Below are 21,445 nucleotides of genomic sequence, written 5' to 3'. Positions count from 1 at the left end.
TCTGGGGCTACCAATATGTGGTATGATCCTCTGTCGTGATCCAGGGCAGTGAGCCACAGCCCCACAATCATAAGGCAAACCAACAATACACGTACGACCATTCCGCACCCATGCAGCCATTCTGGGTTCACTTTCACACGTTCGTCAATAAAATACATGAGATATTTAACACTTTGGTAAAACATAGGCTTTATGTTAGATGATTTTGCCCACTTGCAGGCTACTGTAAATGTTCTGAGCACGTTTAAAGGAGACCAGGCTGAGCTGTGATGTTTGGTAAGTTAGGTGCATAATCTTATGATATTTTCAACTCACAACTGGGCCTCTCAAGATGTCACCCCATTGTAAGTGAAGGAAGGTATTCAGGAGAAAAATAAAACCCGGAGACCTAATACACAGTATGGTGATTATAGACAACGAAGCTGTATTATAAACATTAAACTTAAGAGACTAGATCTTACGTGTTCCCAACACCAGAAGAAGGGACAGTTACGACATGATAGGGGTGTTAGCTAATGTGACCACGACACTCATCTTGCAATGTAAGTGTAGCAAATCAGTAAGCTGTACATCTTAAACTTACATAAACGTGTATCAAAAAACTACAACGAAAAACCCAACCAAACAGGTCTTTGGGTAGCCCTATATATCGCTTGTCAATTTCTCTAAGTGAAGGGAACCACCCCCCTTTCCACAAAATACCATTCCTGCCCTAAAATAATTTACAATACGGTAAGGACTAATGTTATGACTGGGTGAGTACAGGAACTACGGACGCATTTAGTGGAGGTGTCCCACTCAGTTATGTTGGTTTAGGGACGTCTTCCTTAAGGGTATGATATATTAGCTGAGATAAACAAATAAAAATTATTACAAATGTTTTCCCACAGTAGTGGCGATCCGGAACAAAGAGACAATGGAAGCGGAGTCCTGTTTCTGAAGATTGAGCGATAATGAAATAGAGAAAAAAAAAAAAAAAAAACACATCAGCCAACTCTTCCAAGAAAATTGGCCATGCAAGATTGGAAAGAAAGAGGATGTGATAGGGACAGTAGAACAATTGACTGACAGAGGCAAAATAATGAGATGTCTCCAAGGACTGGAGGTCTGGATATTATGACCCAAGGAATAGTGTGATAACAACTAACAGAGAGAGTTGTACGTAGAGAGTTGTGTGGAGAGGAGGTGGTGGCCACATGGGCGTGAGTGGCCACAAACAGTGGAAGCTGGGGTCATCAGGACAGCAGAGCTCACCTGACCACTGGGTAGACTGTCAACAGGGAACCTGAACCTATTCAGGCAGCATTGGGGGTGGGAAAGAAGTCAGTAAGCCGTGCACTAAAGATTTCAGTAAGTGAGGAAGAGAGCTGGTTGAGACAATACATTCAAGAAATAATGGACAGAAGTATAATAATAGCCTGGGCTCCAAAGTCCAAGAAACACAGCCTAACATCCAGACTTGTCCCTGTGTGAGACCGGACAGTTCATCCTACTGCTCCCTAAGCCTCCTGGTCCTCATCAGTGAGTGCGGGATAATCGTAACGCTACCCTCATTGGTCATTTGCACTGTCGTGTGAAAATAATGGCACGTGGTAAATTGATGAATGCTCAGTCAAGATGCCAAAACTCTAAGACAACAGATATCAGATTCCAAAGTGAGGAGCCTGAGGGAGTGTAGATTATCAGAGAAAATATCTAAAACAGACACAAAACCACAAAAACCAGGATCAGTTTATGGAGGGAATGAAATGAAATTATCCTTTGTTAGCTATAAGGAGAGATACTTGTTAAAGGGCTTTCCCCGGAGTCAGTGATGCTTGAAGTTCTTCCATGAAGCGGGGTGGGGTGGGGGTGGGCAATTGAACTACTTCTCTATGCGATCCCTGTGGAATGAGAGAAAATACCAGGGTCTTGTCTCTTCCTGAGAAATCGCAATGGCTAACTGCTGATAGACTGGTCAAAAGAGAGATTCAGCTCACACTCTTGGGGTTGAGAAGAGTGAAAACTCGGTTGGCATTTCCCAAGGACCAGATGTGGTCCCGGGTTGTGGTTGTGTGGTTGTATTAGGTCCTGTCCTACTATTATTAGATGACAAGGATGAGGGTGAGCACAAGTAGACATCACTGTTTACCATGAATCTTCAAGAAACAGAGCTTTATTTGAAGTTGGAGAATTCACTGAATTCTGGAAGCAGCTCTGAGGAGAAAAAAGCAAGCCTGAGCTTTGACCCTGAGATACCCAGAATGGGAGTGGGCTGTGTCTCTCTGTGAGAAATCCTGGGATGGTCACATTTCAGTCAAGCACAGAGGAGGAGACAACGTTTCCGAAGAGGCTGAGCGTGGAGAGAGTCTGCTAATCTGGAAGGGGTGACCCTGAGCGTCCAGTGTGGACACTGACTCAGCGAAGAGAAAGTAGCAGACGACGAGATAAAATGAAGAGAGTGGATTACAGAGATACTTAACGTTGCCACTTGGGACGGAGGTGGACACAGGGCAGGTAAGCTCCATAGAATCGAGATGATTTTGTGTCTGGTATCTGTTGTTTGTGTATGATGTCAAAGGCCCATAAAATATAATAATGTCTAATGGGAATGGTAACATGATTTTAAAATAAAGAGTAATAATGCGATTGCCCTTTCTGGTACGCATTTGCACATTTGATTTGCCTGGGCTGTAAGGCTGGTGTGTGGAGAGCGGCTCTCTCAAGGTGTATATTCATTCAATATCTTCATATAACTCAGCAGTCAATGGGGAGTTGAGGACATGCATGGCTGGGGGAATGGGGAGTAAACTTTCTTCCTCCTTCCTGACTCCTCTGACTCCCCATAACTCTGTAACTCCCAGTGGGGTGCTCTTTGGTCTTTCCAGTCATTCCTTTTTGGGTTTGCCACTGGTTTTTCCTCTTGTGTCGTTGCCTCCTATGCTCTGACTGGAGGTCACATCACTCCATCTGAGTTCCAAAGGCAAGAATGCTAAATCCATTGTCTACTTCTCCATCCAGGCATAGAATTGCTTTTGGAGCCTTGCCCTGATGTCAGGCGGAGGAGGGCGGGGAATGAGAATCTGTGGCTCCTGAGAAGATACTACCCAGACCTCACTCCATTCCCTAGCACCCTCCAGGGCACCAATGGCTGTGTAGAAACATATGCTAGTATTTGGCATCCCCTGGAATTAAGCCATGTCACAGGCAAGACACGCATGTTAGTTGATGATGTGCCATTTGCTTCAGGAAATTTCATTTTGTATGTTTATGCACTTTTTAATAGATTTTACTGATACGTGTTTGCTATGCATTTCACTCGGCAACTTCCCAAACATTCTCCGGCCCAGTGTCTCAAACCCAGTGGTAAAAAAAAATACATAGGCTTTGCTAGAGATAGACCTAGCCTTTCAACTTGATGGCCTGAAAGGGTATTCATCGAATAGGATTGCCTTAGGGAACCAAGTGATATAAATATAATTTAAAATTCTTAACCTGTTGACTGATATTAAATAGAATTTTGGTTACTAATAATCAGGGCACTATTACTGATAACTCCACAGGGGCCATATACAGGCAAGGTAGGCTCCAGAACTTGAGGATATGGTTCCAGATCACACACTGGAGCAGTGATCTCAAGTGCTCTTTTCACTGTGTTGTGACTGACTCAATTTCAGTGTTCAGTGTTAGTTAATGCTGGCCATTCTCTCTCTCTCTGCATCCATATATCTATTATCTATCTGTATCATCTATCCATCATCTATCATGTATCCATCATTTATCCATCCACTAACCATCCATCCCTCCATGTACCTATATGTTTCTATCATCCGTTCATCCACCCATGTAGCTATTATCTTTCTATCATCCATCCATTCATCCATTGATGGACCTATTATCTTTCTATCATCCATTCACCCATCCATCCATCCATCCATCCATGTACCTATATGTTTCTATCACCCATTCATCCATCCATGTAGCTATTCTCTATCATCCAACCATCACTCATCCATCCATCCACCTACCCACCGGTCCATCCATCCATCCATCCATCCATCCATCCATCCTCCATCCACTCATCCATCCATCATCCATCCATCCATCCTTCCATCTTATATATAGGATTTTTAATCATACAATGATTGGATAATTTTTTATAGCATTTGCTGCCTGCCTGTGTGTCAGACAAACCTGAGCCAAGTCTGATTGACCTTTATTTAAGATGATTTTTTTCCTTAAACTCACAATTTTATGAATTTTTTCCCCCTTCAGAGATTAACTTAGAAGAATTCAGGCAGTTCAATTTACTTCTTAGGGCTTTAGGCGTTTTATCTGTAAAAACAGAAAGACACTACTTTCCTCCTCCAAAAGGAATGTGAGGGACTTGTTTCTGCAAGACATGGTGTCATGTTGGCCTCCTGAACAGAGGTCTGCTCCTAAATGGAAAGAGACTTCATAGCAAGAACACAAGCCCAGCGTGCAATCTAAATACTCTTTAGTTGAACGTCAGGCGACAGCTTGGATTTCTGTGTTTTCTGAGTGTGACTTGAGCAAGGGAACCTGGCCTGCCACCCACGTTTTTGGCAAGCCATGAGGTTTACAACTGTCCTCTGTGGGCTCCTGTGTACGAGCACTTTGAAGGACGTCTGCAAAGAGCCAAAAGTGACATCACCACTGCTGTTATCAGATGAAATGAGATCCATACTCAATGGCTCTGAGTTTGGGCTGCTTGGTGAAGGAATCACATCAGGAGTCACCCTCGCACCAAGTAGGTGCTCGGTATTTGTGGATATGACCTACTGACCTTGGGAATCAGCTGAGTTTCAGAACTTTCCATTCATTCTATAAATAGCTCTGTTATCCCCTCGGTGACTAATGAGTCTGGGTCCCTCTTTTCACCACCTTCTGCAATAGCCAGCATTCATGAAGGCTTGAGCGTTCCTGTGCCAGACACATTTCATCTGGCAAAAGTGATTTTATGAGCTCATAGTGTCATTTCAGGAAATGAAAGATGAATTTCATCTGGTATCTTTTGCTTAGACTGGATGCCAAGGTAGCTTATCCCACCTGGAGGAACAATGAAATGTTTCACTCTTTTTTTATTATTTGGAAGATTCTTCTTTTCCATCTCAGTTTGTAGCTAAGCTCTGTACTTTCTCTGGGTGTGACCATCCTCCCATACATGTCCACCTACCATCTCCATGCTGAACTCTCACCTCCATAGCTCTGGACCCAAACCGTGCTAGCCTTCATGAGTTTTCATCAGAGCTATCTTCACAAAAATTATCATGGCCATATGCTACTTGTGTTATAACTGTCTTAATATTTTTCTTTATGTTGATTTACTCTTTATATATCTATATCTATCTACATATCTAACTACCTACCTATAGCATGTATGTTATATATGGGCATACATATAAAGCTTTAGATCTCTTCCATAAATAGAAAACCCAGTATTATCAAAACTACTTGGCAACTACTTGGATGTCCATGAGATACCAGGTGATCCCCAAATCCTGTTGATTTGAGCTCACAAACAATTTAAATTCGGACTTATTTCTCTACCCCCACTGCCAAAGGGTGAGATTTTGCAACAGCCTCCTTCTCTTTCTCTTTCACTTAGTTCAGCAGCTATACCACACTATTTGTATCATATTTCATTATTCTACGGTGCACATTTTTTTCTCACTGTAGTATCTCTGAAGTCAGCAGGCTTATTTCAATGGATGACGAATCACAGGGTCCAATGAAAAATGCTGCAATGAAGGATTTGCTCTGCTTAGCCGTACACATGAAAATGGAGATTTTACAGTCAATCGCCTCTCAGATTTGATGAAGGACGGTGGTCCCCTGCATGTTCCCACCTGGCTGTTTTGTTCACATTTCCCTCTGCTGATGGATGCTCTTGCCCACCTTTGCCCATTTCATGCCTTCTTGTCTTCTGAGGCTCAACTCAGGAACCCCCCTTTCAGGAGGCTTTCTCGGACCACCCTCTCCTCCTTCCAGCTCAGGTATATCCTATCTGGGTTCCCATGATATTAGGCCGTATCTCGATTATGGTATTTCCACACTTTGTTATAAATATCTATGCAGGGCGCCGTGTCACCCACCAGACTGCCCTCTTTGCAGACGGTGACTTTATTAAACTCAGTACAGACAGCATAGTCAACAGCATAGACCGACTCCGCAGGTCACAATCTATGACCTTGGGTAAGTTGTTAACTTCTTGGTGCTTCTGTTTCTTTTCTGAAAAACGAGGACACCATTATGTTACTTATCCCACAGGGCTGTTGGGGGATCAAGTTAGTTAATGCATGCAGAGAGCTCATAACAATGTCTAGCACACAACCATCACTATGTAAAAGCATTTGTTCTTTTAAATTTTTTTTTCAACGTTTTTTTTAATTTATTTTTGGGACAGAGAGAGACAGAGCATGAACGGGGGAGGGGCAGAGAGAGAGGGAGACACAGAATCGGAAACAGGCTCCAGGCTCCGAGCCATCAGCCCAGAGCCCGACGCGGGGCTTGAACTCACGGACCGTGAGATCGTGACGTGGCTGAAGTTGGACGCTTAACCGACTGCGCCACCCAGGCGCCCCAAGCATTTGTTCTTAATATTATTCTCTTTCTATCCGCAATTCCAGCATAACCCTAAGGCAGAAAGAAAGGATTAAAATTAAACCTATGTGTCATGCTTTATTCTAGGAAGATACAACTTGCTTTCTGGTTGGAAAGCTACCCTACCCATGGTCCTAGTGGCCACCTATAAGTGTCCAGATAAAATTAATCTTTTTTCAAGAAAACAGATCATAACACTATTTCACACACCAAAACTCTTCAAGAATGTAGAATCATTCTGGGCTCTCACTGAAAAAAATGACTTCGAAGTCACAATCTTGGCCCTCGTGATGGTTTACATTCTATGAACAAAATTACATTTACCTAAGATGTAGATAAATAAAAATAAATATCAGAGGGGATAAAAGAAAGCCACATTTGTTTGCCAGCTGATGTCATCTGAAATCGTGTTTAACCCCCGTGTGTTTTCAAAGAGGCTGCGTGAAGCTAATTAGACAAAGGAAAAAGAAAAGAAAAAGGAATATTCTGGAGATATCTGACTTATGGCACCTTTTCCTTTAAAAGTTGAATTATTGACCAATCATCAGGTGAACCTTGTTGGCTGGTACGTTTCTTTCATGAAACGTTTCTTTCATTTTTCATGAGCCAATAAGCAATAGGAAAAAATTAGTAAGAGACACGGAGGGAGAATTTACAACAAAGACCACCTTTTTATTTAATTTTGAAAAGGACTATATAATCCTAGTCACAAATGCTAAAACAATGTACATTTAGTCCATGTTCATTGCCAGTAAGTAAGAAAGTTAGAGGAGAGGGACACATAAAAGCTGTCTCTCTTTCACCCACTTCAGATGTTGGGGCTAACTCAGCATTTCAGTGTGACGTTGTATTTTCTGATTTCTGGAAATATCTCAACGTTTTAGTGTTTGATCCTTTCTCTGAGGATGGATAAATTCAGGTTGGGGGTCATATGTGGCCTTCAAACTAGAATTTTTCTAGCCTGGTGCCTGGAATGAATTAGTAGCTAAGGTAAATCTCATTCAGGCAGTTATTCTTAAGTTCGTCTTTCAATACCTGTAAGTTTAAGAACTCTTAAATATCCAGCTATGAAAGGTAAGAATGCACGGTGTCAGCATATAATGGGCATTCAATTGTATTTGCAGTTGCTTTAAGGTGCCTACATCACACTCTGCAAGATTAGGTCATAGACGTTGAACTCAAGAGCGTTGGGCACGTACCTAATTCCTATCTTCTAGCTGGACACAGAGGGGTAGACAGAACAGTCTCTTGCCTAGGACTGACTCTATTGGCATGATTTATTAAATATGAAAAGTCAAGAAACCCCTCCAGACACTGTTTCACCGTAGAGTCAATCTTGTGATGTGGAGAATTCTAACGCAGTAACAGAAAATAAGCAAACTTACCAAAACACAGGATTTGTTTCCCATGTGTTCTCCAACCTCTTGACAGACAATCTCCAAGAATAAGGAATACACCCATGTGTATATTGGTGTATCTGGGGGAAGAGGTTTGGAGAGACTCTGTCCTTTTGTGCTAGAACATTGAGTTGGTCCTGTTTAGCCTGGGTGCTGGGCGGACCATTCCTACCTCTACACCATCGGAAGTGGAGTCTTGGTAATATATAACCTTGAACCTGATTGAGTTTTGTCTCTCATTTCCTATGACAGACATTTTAAACCTTCCCACTTTCCTCCTAACTTGTCCTATTCTTCCTACTTCTCTTGTTCTCAGCAGTCAAAATTTCGTTTCCCAGATACACTGAGGCTGTCAGAAAGGCCAGCCTTGGGGCGCCTGGGTGGCGCAGTCGGTTAAGCGTCCGACTGCAGCCAGGTCATGATCTCACGGTCCGGGAGTTCGAGCCCCGCGTCAGGCTCTGGGCTGATGGCTCGGAGCCTGGAGCCTGCTTCCAATTCTGTGTCTCCCTCTCTCTCTGTCCCTCCCCCGTTCATGCTCTGTCTCTCTCTGTCCCAAAAATAAATAAAAAAAACGTTGAAAAAAAAATTAAAAAAAAAAAAAAAAAGGAAGGCCAGCCTTCACTTCCATTGCCGCTGTCACATGCAGGGGTGCTGGTCTGGTGGTCTTCTCTACACTCCCTGGGTTCTCTCTGGCTGCCCCTTGTCTTCACTCATCTCCAAATGCCTGAAGCCCTGTTTTCTTTTTCTTCTAAGCACTCCCTCTAGTTTTTATTTACGACTCTCATGACTTTTAATTGGCCCCGGGAAATGTTTAGCATTTCAAGATACACTCCTGCTCATCTCTTTTCAGAGCTTCAGAGTCATGTACCCAAATGCCTAAGTGGCATCTCCATCGGGAAGATTTTTCCAAATCAGCCTGTAGGAACTGAACCCAAGCTACTACTCTCTTCGTGGTGCCACGTTCAATGAATGGCACCACCAACCCTGCAGTTGCCCAAAATCTGAATCTTAAACCTCTTCTGGGACTCTTGTTTTTTTTTTTTTTTTTTCTCATTTCTTCAATCTCCAAGAACTTTGGGCCCAGCATCTAAATACATCTAAGTTCTATTTACCTCTATCCATCCTCAGTGTAAACACCCTAGTTCAACATTATCTTTCACTAGGAGGACTGTCAAAGAAAAAGTACTGGGGCACCTGGGTGGCTCAGTCGGTTGAGCGTCCAACTCTTAATTTTGGCTCAGGTCGCGATCTCAGGGTTGTGGGATTGAGCCCCGTGTTGGGCTCTGCACTGAGCCTGCAGCCTGCTTAAGATTCTCACTCTCTCTCTCCCCCTTTCTCCTACTTGTGGGAGAAAGAAAATTTTGAAAAAGAAAAATTATCTACCAGACTCTTGTTAAAAATTATAAGACAGATTTTATTAAAGCTACTGCAGTAAGAGAGACAAACTGAGCTCAATTCCAATCTGTACAGAGGTGACTGGGCATTTTAAAGGGAGAATGAAGGGGGGCACCTTCGTGGCTCAGTTGGTTGAACGTCTGACTTTGGCTCAGGTCATGATCTCACAGTCTGTGAGTTCAAGCCCACATAGGGCTCTGTGCTGACAGCTCACAGCTGCTTCACATTCTGTGTCTCCCTCTCTCACTCGCACTCTGTCTCTCTTAAAAATAAACATTAAACAAATTAAAATAGAAAGGGAGAATGAGGGAAGAGGAGAGAACAGGACTTCATAGGGCCCATCAAGTGGAAAATCATATGCATCAGGTAGAGGGACTGCACAATGTGATTAAGCCATCTGTGTCCGCTGACTGGTGTTTATTGAAGTTAGCCTCCTGCTCACCCACAGAGATTGGGAGACAAGGGTTCTGTCTTTATTGATGATTATATTTCAAAAGGATGACCCCAGGTTCTTGTGAAAGACATTCCAGGGTGCCTCAAAGGAACAGAGAAAGGATTTACAACTGCAAGTTTTCTAAAGTAAATCCTCTAAGAAAGGGGAGGTCAGGGGTTTATAGTTAGGTTTTGGCCAGAACAAGGAGTAAATTATCTTGGCCACAATAAGTTTTCTCAGGCAGACTTTTAAGGAGATGGGGGCCATCATCCTAGAGACACAGTCTTGAGCCAATAGAAGCTATGCTAGTATTTATTGAAGTCTCTAAGTGTTGGTGGTAGAGGAAATTGTTTATATTATAGGCTGTAGTTGCCATAGGCCAAAGTTGAGGACTAGTTGAAGAGAGGTCTCCCTTCTTTTTTAATTTTATTTTAGAGGGAGAGAAAGCATGAGCAGAGGAGAAGAGCAGAGGGAGGGAGGGAGGGAGGGGGAGAGAGAGAGAGAGTGTGTGTGACAGAGAGAGAGAGTGAGAGTGTGTGTGTGTGAGAGAGAGTGTGTGTGTGTGAGAGAGTGAGAGAGTGTGTGTGTGTGTGTGTGTGTGTGAGAGAGAGAGAGAGAGAGAGAGAGAGAGAGAGAGAGAATCCCAAGAAGGCTCCATGCTCAGTGCAGAGCCTGAAACAGAGCTCCCTCCCATGACTGTGGGATCATGACATAACCTGAGCTGAAGTTAAGTCAGATGCTCAACTGACTAAGCCACCCAGGAGCCCCCAAGAAGGCCTCCTTCTTAGAGCTTGGCTAGAGTTTGATCAAGAAGAGAGTCTTTGGAGCACCTGGGTGGCTCAACCAATTAAACATCCAATGCTGGCTCCAGTCATGATCTCATTCATGGGTTTGAACCCCGCATTGGGCTCTGTGCTGATGGCTCAGAGCCTGGAGCCTGCTTTGGATTCTGTGTCTCCCTCTCTCTCTGCTACTCACCCCCCCACACACACTCTTTCTTTCTCTCTCAAAAATAAATAAACATCACCAAAAAATAGAAGAGTGTCTTTGTCGGCACCCTACTGCAAAAGAAAATTGTAATAGATGGTCTCAAATATGGCCCCCAACATTTCTTCCCACCCCTCTACCTACGTGTCCCCCTAACAACTGGTGGATTTGACTTTCCTCCCCTTAAATCTCATCTGGCAACATGTTCTGATCAACAGAATGCAGCAGAACTTTCTGCCCCTTAAGAACTCTTTCACTCTTGCAGAACTCTGAGCCATAATTTAAATAGCCTAACTGTCCTACTGGAGAGAGAGAGAGAGGCCCAGCTCAGGCCCCAGACATGACAGTGAAACCTCTCTGGATGTCCAACCTCAGCCAAACTCCTGGTTGAATGAGCCTTGTAAAGGCCCCAGCTAACATCTTGTGAAGTAGCCTTGGGCCATCTCTGCAAAGCCCTGTTCAAATTGCAGAATCATATGCAAATAAATGGTTGTTGCTGTTCCAAACCATTAGGTTTTAGGGTGATTTGTGTCACCTCTGAATGAACACACACACACACACACACACACACACACACACACACACACACACACTCCTACTCCTTTGTCACATCTGTCTCTTGTGCTTTCCTCACTTTGCTTGAGAAATCCGGAGTGATCGCGACAACATTTCATTTTTCCATGATAATGCTTTCTTAACTAACCTCTCTGAAGAAAAATTATGAGCTTCAATTGTTTAATTCCATGTATTCCAACTTTTGATGATCCTGCATACTCTCAGATCAACACTCTCCACCTTTTCATTCTGAGGTTTACAAATAGCACATTTATCTTCATTATGGGCTGTTTCAGCGAAGGCAACAGGACTGGGTGGATGGATCATGTGAAACCATTCTTACAGCTTGTGATTCGCCTTTCCTAACGCCAACTGTCATAACCACACCGTTATAATCAAAGAGTTTTTGCGGAGATCATTTCTCTGATTTCCCTGGTGAACCCTGAGACATTGCAGGTTATTCAAAAGGGTAGTTTATATTCTGTTGTATATCAGGACACACAAGAGGAAGCAATGGAGGTTATATGCCAGTGCGGGCCAAGCAGGGAGGGGATGCCCATCTATCCTTTTGTAGGAAAGCACACGTCAGGACTGTGAGGACACATTCAAGGCACAGAAGGGATAAGACCTGAATACACATCACGAGAAAGTCAGGGTTAATGGCGGTCCCTGTATTTTCCTCCATATTGTCCTTACCAGGCCACTGCCAGACCTGTGACAATAGATGAACCTTCCTACTGGGAAAGGAGCTTCCCAACCCCTGATGATACACCTGTGCAGATAAAAATAACAAAGTTTTCCTTGTTCCATTGGAATTCCAGAAATTCCACAGACCAATGCCTGAGCCAGTTGGTTTCTTTGTCTATAAGGAAAATGGAAACATACATCTGATAGAAAACAAAAATTGAGGAAGATAAGTAACATCTGGAAAACTGGGTTTCTGGGGGTTTTTTTTGGTTTTTATTTACAATTTTTCCCCTAAGTTCTCCCCTAAAACAAACACATTCCTGTGGGAGGTTCACAGCATAAACAGATCCATTCACAAGGATGCTGCCTGGAGGACCAAATCCAACTTAAGGTCAAGGTTAAGGCTTGGTGCCCGTCTCACCAGGTTTTGGCGCTCAAAGAAGTTCTGATCGGATTTGAATTTCATTTTGTACTTCCTTTTTTCAAAAAAAAAAAAAAAAAAGTAAAATATGCCCCAGCGAATAAAAAGTAAACACCTCAATTACTTCTTTTCCAACCTCAGTGGCTTCTCTGCTTCCCTTCTTATCTGAAATCTGCCCAGATCAAAAGGCTTAAATTCCACCACTTGGAGTCATGCCTATAGTAGTTCTATATAAATACAGTTTTACTTCATTAGTTTGTCCCCTATTAGATGTCATCGTAGATGGAAAAAACGCAATGTCGTCTGAAAAGTATGACCTGTGAGGGGAGAAGCCTGGCTCTGTATCACACAGCTTTGCCACTTCCTGAATAAACCTGAGCAAATTCCTTAATTTCTCGGGGCTCGCTTGTTAAGACAAACACGGTTCATGAACAGATTTAAAGGGGATGGCAGGTAAAGGTGCCCGGCAGTGTGCCCCACATGTCACAGATACTCAGGGCTGAGTATGTATTCTATCATTGTAGTCTTTCCACAGCTGGTGAAAAGGGGCAGAATCTGTATGGGGCACTTCATCAATTTCAGTATCCTTGCTTCCAATGGAAATGCTTCCAATGGAAATGCCTTCCAATGGAAATGCCTTCCATTTGAGTGTCCGGAGGAGGAGAAGCAGTGTATAATTCACCATAACCATTTACTGCTGGGGAGCCAAGAGGAGGGCTGGTCAACAAAGGAGACTTCATGTTCACAGAGCAGATTCCAATTAGGAATCAGGGATTCTGTAAGACAGGTAACAGTAACACCACTGCACCACTGGAATGTGAGGCTCAAAATGGCAACCAGTGTAATAAACAAGGGCTTTTTATAAACAGCGTGACAACTCATGTTGTTAATAGCTTGGTTTCCATTGATTGTTATTTTCTCTCCACAGGGGTTGGAGGAAGCTAGGGAAAAGGGATGGCTTTTTTGGACTTCTTAGTTATTAGTGGATCGTTTTGCTGTCTCTTTTCCTCCCCAAAACATGTTGTCCTGAAACATGGGAAGGAGGCCGGTATAGTAGGAAAAGTTAAGAATTAAAAAAATTTTTTAACGTTTATTTATTTTTGAGACAGAGGGAGACAGAGCATGAATGGGGGAGGGGCAGAGAGAGAGGGAGACACAGAATGGGAAGCAGGCTCCAGGCTCTGAGCCATCAGCCCAGAGCCTGACGCGGGGCTCGAACTCAAGAACCGTGAGATCGTGACCTAAGCTGAAGTTGGACGCTCAACCGACTGAGCCACCCAGGTGCCCTGGAAAAGTTAAGAATTTAAATGCAAGTGGATTTGTGTCCAAATCAGTTTACAAGTTATCCACTATGGGCAACCTTATCAACTGCCCCGTACCCCCCACGCCATGTCTCCCATATTGGATATTTGTACCCATTGTATGCCTCATGGAGAGATGCGAAATATTAAGAACGGGGTATCTGGAGCCGGAGGCCATTCCTGACTATAGGATTCCTAAAGATATGGAAGCTGATGGCCAGGCTTCAAGAGCGGGAGGTAGGTACAGCACTGAGTGAGTCACAGAATAGAGCTGGTAACTAGGTCAGTCTTCCTGAGGAGTGTGTGGTTAGAATTAAGTACAGGGAAAGACAGCAGGGGAATTCACAACTGTGTTTGTATTAACATCAGCCTAATAATCTGCTGACTCGAAGGATTATTCTGCTGCTAACAAATTTCCATGGAGTCATTTTATTTGGTTTTTTGTTTGCCACCACACAGGGGACCCTGTTGCTTACATATCCTCATGCAGTTTGCATGCAAACTGCAAAGCTCTGCTTGGAACCACTCGGGTAAACAGGATACATCAGAGATGTTTAAAAGTCGCCCACATCCTAATTTTCCCAGCATCTCTTATATTAAGATGTTATGTTTGAGGCGGAATCAGAAAGGGTGGGAGGCACAGAATCCGAAGCAGGCTCCAGGCTCCGAGCTGTCGGCACAGAGCCCGACCCGGGGCTTGAAGCCACGAACTGTGAGATCATAACCTGAGCTGAAGTCAGGCGCTCAACCGACTGAGCCCCCCCAGGCGCCCCTCAGGAGGAGGTTTCTTTGGAAGTGAAACCGCAGTCATGGTGGGCGTTGACCATTAGCTTGTTTTAAAATTTTTTTTTTCAATGTTTTTATTTATTTTTGGGACAGAGAGAGACAGAGCATGAACGGGGGAGGGGCAGAGAGAGAGGGAGACACAGAATCGGAAACAGGCTCCAGGCTCCGAGCCATCAGCCCAGAGCCTGACGCGGGGCTCGAACTCATGGACCGCGAGATCATGACCTGGCTGAAGTTGGACGCTTAACCGACTGCGCCACCCAGGCGCCCCATTATTAGCTTGTTTTTAAAGCGTCCCAAGGGTCTACACAAACATGTAGATCTACCAGAAAAATGGAGTGGAGATCATTTGTGCTGTGGATGGGATACCCATTGCCATTCCTTGAGGTTTCGTTTCTGGTGTATGTCTGTACCCAGTTTACATAATCAACCTTACAGACAAAAACAGGAAGGGATTAAATAATCCAACAATCTCCTTTCCTCTCACCCCAGCATCGCAGTTATCCCTTTTTGATTATTCAGTCGCCTTCTGCCCTACTCTACAAACACACCTTCTTCCTCCCCACTTTTGTTTTGGACTTTGCTTTCCCATGTGGGTAAAGAGGGTAAAACCTCACCGGATCCAAGAATCACCATTGCTGGAAACTTCTCATGGCAATGCTCCCCTCCTTGCCAGTGATTGGTTTCGGCATGGTCACGGACATAAAGCCCAAGAGGCAGTATTCAAAGAAGCTTCTGGTAAAGGTTTTCCTCTCTACTAAATAGACATGCATGGGAGAAATACTCTGTTTCTTTAATGGACATCCTTAACTTGTGTTTGATGCCTGGAGGTGCTGCAGCCATCTTGTGACTATGAGGAACAACTGCCCCGATCGGCTGAGCTGGCAGAGAGGAAACACAGGACATAGTTGTGCCACTGAATTAAAATTTCCAGACTGACCTGTCTCTAGACGTGTTGTGATAGAGAGAACGAAGCCCGTACGATACTCTTGTTCGGTGTTGGTTATTTGTGGTCCAAAGCAGCCTAATACCTCCTAACTTGCTCCTTAGAAAGAAAAATGGTATAAACAGAAACTACTTCTTTAAGACAGATGAAGTAAGGCTGCAAAAGTGTAGAGTATAAGTTTCTGACATGTGTAGGGCTGAAACGTAGCTCTGTTCTGGGAACTGCTCTTGATTTTGGCTGCAGTGGGGCTATGCCAGGAGTGGTTAAGGCTGAGGTCTGGCACTGGACATCTTGGGTCCGACTCTTGATTCTGCCGCTTCTTGGTTATATGTGTGTCTGTGGGCAAAATACTTAACTATGAAGCATAGTTTCCTCATCTCTAAAATGGGGATAATCATACCCTTGGAGATGTTTTGAGGATTAAATGAGATGATGCATGAAAAGCATTTAGCGCAGTGCCTGATACTTGGTTAGTTTCAATCAATCCAATGTCATTATCATTTTCATCTGCTCTGAGGACTGACATTTTATTCTCCAGTTGGCCACATCTCTTTTGCTTTTACCCTTGGCTTCCACACCCTCAGGTTCTCTTTCTGCTAATTCCTCTGGCCTGGCATGTCTCGGACCAGCCACTGCCTGTGACTCAGGCTCCATCTTGCTCCTGGGCAGCATTTCCAGTCCGCGGCTGGGATGCTTCTGGACTCCGAAGCTGCACCTTCCTTCCTGTGTAGCCAAGTGCTGTTGGCTTCTTACATAGGGCTTGTGTGTTTTTTTCAGTGTGGGCTTGAATGGAACTAGCCTGAGTAAGGCAGAAAACATTCTGCATGGGTGAGGGGACCCCCCGCGAATGACCCTGGACAAATCACAGGGCTGACAAGGAAAGATTCTTCAGCTAACAGAAGGCATAATGTTGCTGGCTGTGATCCTTTGTGACAGGGATGCAAATGAGCTGGTAACAGGGCGACATCCATGAAAAACCTGGGGAGGGTACCTACATGGTAACCTGTAGCACAGGAGAATGTAGGACCCGGCACATCTGTAGCAGGAGAGAGAATGGTCAGGTTGCAAGGGACAGAGACCTGCTTAAGGGAGAAAATAACTAGATAACAGAGTTGTTACTCTCTAAAAACTTCCGGTCTGCGGAGGGAAGCAGGAAGTCCATGAACTTGAGTAAGTGGGTAGACAGATGCATCCCATTTTACCGGTGAGAAAACCAAGATTGAGGATTTGAGTAACCTTGCTGGTCAAAGGTCACGCAGATACTACGCGGTAAGCGGACTGACCTGTAGATTACCGCACCTTCTACGCCATAGCGAAGGAAAAATCGTATCTGTTTGGTGTTCTTACGCTTTTTCACGAGAACCACTTGTTAGAAAAACATGAGTGTACAGACCTTATCGGCAACCCACAGATATCTGAATTCATAAAATAAAGGAGGGACTTTCCACGCCCCGACCCTGCAGTCGGCTTGCTGTTTCTGCTACGTACTTTGATTTGGGGCCATTGTGCGCCCTAACCAGGGAAGCATTTCAACTCCATCAACCACTGTGCATCTGTAAGTGTAGATTAACAAGGAGACTTGGCCAAGTGATGCTGTATATGTTAATAAACTCATCAGCGTTTGCCAGAGAGGCGCCTGACCTGTGGGACTGCCGGTGTGTACCAATATGATTGTCAGCCCAGAAGACAGTGTAATGACATCTCCTGACACATCGGTTGGGGCAATACCTTGGGGCAAGATAATGTGAAATTCTTTTGACTACTGAACAAAAAACGCTTGAAACCCACCCTTCATGTTCCCTTACCTCTTCTCCCCACTACCAAACTACAAGGATCCTATTTCCTCCCACAGTGTCTGAGTATACTCATGAAGAGGAAATATGTCGTACAATATCTTTTTGCATCCGATCGTCTCAAGTAAATGGAGCTGCAAAATGAAATGCTGGAAATGACGATGGTTATATTCATTACACCTTTGTGAGTAGCCTGTTTCTTGGAAATTTATGCATATGCTATGCTTAATAAACCATAATTTAAAAATCACCTTGCATGCAAATTTCTAAAATAACGGTACTATCGCCCGTTACACTGTTTCTTGTTTCCTTGGCAGAATGTGGCACCGTCCCACCCCCTAGGAAAGCAAATGGATGCACAAATGTTGCTCTAGAGGTTGATTGATTCCACTGGAGAGAAGAGACATGTATCAAAAGGGACTTTATTTCTGTTCTCCCCAAATAGGCAGAGAGGCTGACATTCATTTTTTTGTCTCTTCCATTCATTTATGTCTCTTCCATCCATTTTTTTGAGGGAGCAGTGAACACTGTGAGGGGTAGGTGTTTATTTATGTCTTCCTGAAAAAGGACAAATAGCTCCTGAAAAAGGAATGAATGGATTCTCAAATAATGGAGTTAGATAGGACCTTACAAATCATAGAGTCCAACGCTCTTCTTTGGCGGAACAGTAGCCGGGGTGCATAAAGCATGAAAGACATGATTTTTAAATGTAAAAATGATGCATTCGTGGCAGGCATCTTCCCTTCTGACACTCTGAGGAGGGAGCTCTGTGCACAGCCACTGTCTCCCACCATCATTTCCTACCTATTACCATCCTGGATGGTAGAAAGTAGGTCACGAAAGTCTTCACAAAAGTAATGGAGTTAGAAAGGGCCTTGTAGGATGCTACAATGAAAGACGGAAGGCATTTCAATGGCGTAACAGCTTGAATAATGACCCAGGAGCAGGACTAGGCAAGGTGGATTTGTGGGACGGCAACTATATACTCTCTGTCCCTAAGGAAGTCTTTATACAGAAGGCAGGGCAGGGATATGGAATCTAAAATTCAAGATAAATTGGTGCTAGGTCATAGATGACCTTGAGTGCTTTCCCTTAACTATCTCCAATCCAGATTTATTTAATGAGCAATGGGAAATCATTACAAGTTTTTGAATATGGGAGAAATTCAGAACAGCAGTATTCCAGAAAGATTGACATAGGGGTGCAGGGGTGGAAAAGTTTTTCCTTCTTCTGTTCTAGGTTCTTTGCTGGCCTGATTAAATTGGCGGGAGACAGACATACAGGAGAAAAACAAAACTTTAATACCACGTGTACTTCCTGTATACGGGGGAAAGACCCAGAAAAACTGAGTAACTCTGAAATAGCCAAAGCCACCATCACCTTAAATACCATGTTCAGCTAAAGACAAAAGATGATGTTGGGGGTGGAAAGTCAGGTGTGGGAGTTTACCAGGAAAAGCAGAGTAAACAAGGATAAGGATTTTATGAAGATTTCCTTATCATTGATAAGGATTTCTAGAGATTGAGTCATACTCTCTTCCAGGTACAGCGAGGGACACACCCTTACAAATGGAGATTTCTCTTACAAATGGATTTCTCTTATAAACATACATGTCTCCTATAAAAGGACAACTTTTGACTTTTCACAGCTTCTTTTGTGTCTCTAGTTTCTTAAAAATAACTAGCTTAAAATAATATGCCAGAGAGACATATTTTGGGGGTGGCAAAATTTGCTCCCCTACCCTGGTGGTGTGGTCAATGGCTCAGACCAAGAACCTCTTGGCCTTAACGTTGATGCTTGAGGGGGTCTTTGTCTTTTGTTTTTGTCGGTCCTGCATAGGTTCCTCACTCCTTCCAATACCGGAGGTCCTCTCCCTGGCACGGAACCCTCTTCACGTGGCTAGGAAGGATGACCTCTCATCACAGAGTGACGTGGCTAAGCAGGTCTGGGTGGCGTGAACCGCACCTCTGACTGTAACTTTTCATCTAGCAGGGATCATGTGTCCTAAGTTGTCGGGACAGTCTGAGTCTTTCCTAGACTCTTAAGAACTCTTGAAGAAATCCTTCCAGTTAGAATTGCTAAGCAGGTATTTGTGACGGAGGGGCCACAGCAGCCATTTCGTGCAACATAGGAGAATTTCCTGATCTACAAGCTTAATCCAAGTACTCACAAGTGGCAAATTCTAAGCTCTCGTGGTAGAAGGAAGTGGACCAGAGCTGAGTCTGAGAGTTGAATTGCTCTACATGAGAAAACAGGAAGAATCTGTTTTTGTTTTTGCTTTGCTGGATTAATGCCTGTTAAACCAAACTTTCTTTAAAAGGCTGCAACAAAAGGAAGATCCCTTTTATTTTTAAAAACACCACTATCCGTTATCGCAAATAAGCCACGGGATGCTCGTATGCAGTAGAAAATAAGGTGGAGTCCGTGAGGTATACATTTCCCAGGGAGCCGGTTCCACGATGTTCTTCCAATTAATCTGGGAAAATGGAGGAATAAGACCTTTCTGAACATTTAGGGTGTTCAGCAGGTGCAAGAACCCTGTGGGGCTGGAAAACAGCTCCAAGTCAATAGGGGCGGTTTAATTACCTTTGCTCTGTGCCAGGCACAGAGAAATAGGACTTAACATGTATTATCTCTACGACACAGCTCTGGGGCAGGGACTGGTAGCATCGCTTTCCCAGGAAACTGAGGCACAGTGATTCATCAACCTTCCGAGTTCACACCTGCTGAGAGTCATCTGGTCGGCAGAGTCCAGAGGCCGTTCTCTGTAACGATGGCATCTTCCTGGCTGTGGACGGCTGAACTGGCAACACCAGCTTCTCATACATGTTTTCGGTCTGTCTCTCAGGCAAGCCTCCGAACATCTCTGTGACGGGGTAGCACCAGGATCGCTGTCCCAATTCTATAGTTGGAGAAAGTGAAGGGTCTGCCCAGAGCGCACAGAGGAAGATCCAGGACCCAAATCCAGACTTTCTGATGACAATGCAGTGTCTTGCTAGGGCACGTACCAGCGTCATAGACCAACGCCATAAAATCACCCACTGCGCACTCAGCATCCGAGACTCAGGTACTCTGAGCCCCTAATGGGGGGAGTGGAGAGTGATCTGTCTATCCTGGGGCTGGGGGCAAAGAGCACATTATTTGCAGATGGAAGACTCACCTGCTCACTCCCTTCTGCTCCAGAACGATCCCCATGGCACATAACCAAGAGTCTCTTCTGTAATGTTCTGCCAACTTTGCAGATGGCACTTGAGTTCTTGGGACAGGACCAGCGTATTGGCAGCTGATGGGGAGAACACAGCCTGCAGGAACATGTAAGGGAGTCTCTGATACTCGAGGCTTGGCAGTGCTGGAGCCCTCCTGGCCGGTCCTCTGAATTGCCCTGTCCCCACAGTGTCTGCCTGCGAGTGGAAATGCATGCCTTTCCACCAAGTTCCAACCAGAGATTTGTGCCGATGTTGAATCAGGTGCTGTAATGGGACCAAACCACCAGCCGGTTTTCCACCAAGTCCTTGCTGTCTCCAACTGACTCGTTCACAGCCGCCCGACTTTCTGCAGTGGTTCTCAGTCCTGGTTTGCATGAATGCAGCCTAGACGATGTCAGCGGTAGAGGATTTTAGTTCCCTGGCACTAATCGGGGTTTTCAGAAGGAATGGCTGTGTCTAAGGAACCACCTGAAAACCTGCCAAGGCCACAGCACATCATGATTTACATTGTCCTGATGACTGGCGAGGTTGTAGAGAAATTAAAGCCTTTGTGCACTGTTGGTGGGAATACAAAATGGTACTGCCACTATAGAAAACAATATGGCGGATCCTTCAAAAAACGACAAATAGAGCTACCATGAGATCCAACAATCCCCCTTGTGGGTGTCTATCTGGAAGAATTTTTAAAAATTTTTTTTCAATGTTTATTTAGTTTTGAGAGACAGAGAGAGACAGAGCATGAGCAGGGGAGGGGCAGAGAGAGAGGGAGACACAGAGTCCAAAGCAGGCTCCAGGCTCCGAGCTGTCAGCGCAGAGCTCAACACGGGGCTTGAACTCACAGACCGCGAGATCATGACCTGAACCGAAGTCGGACGCTTAACCGACTGAGCCACCCAGACGCCCCTGGAAGAATTTAGATCAGGATCTCAAAGAGA

The sequence above is a fragment of the Felis catus genome, chromosome E1 (genome assembly GCF_018350175.1).
Source record: "Felis catus isolate Fca126 chromosome E1, F.catus_Fca126_mat1.0, whole genome shotgun sequence".
Lineage (NCBI taxonomy): Eukaryota > Metazoa > Chordata > Mammalia > Carnivora > Felidae > Felis > Felis catus.
Note: the sequence above shows the minus strand (reverse complement) of the source record.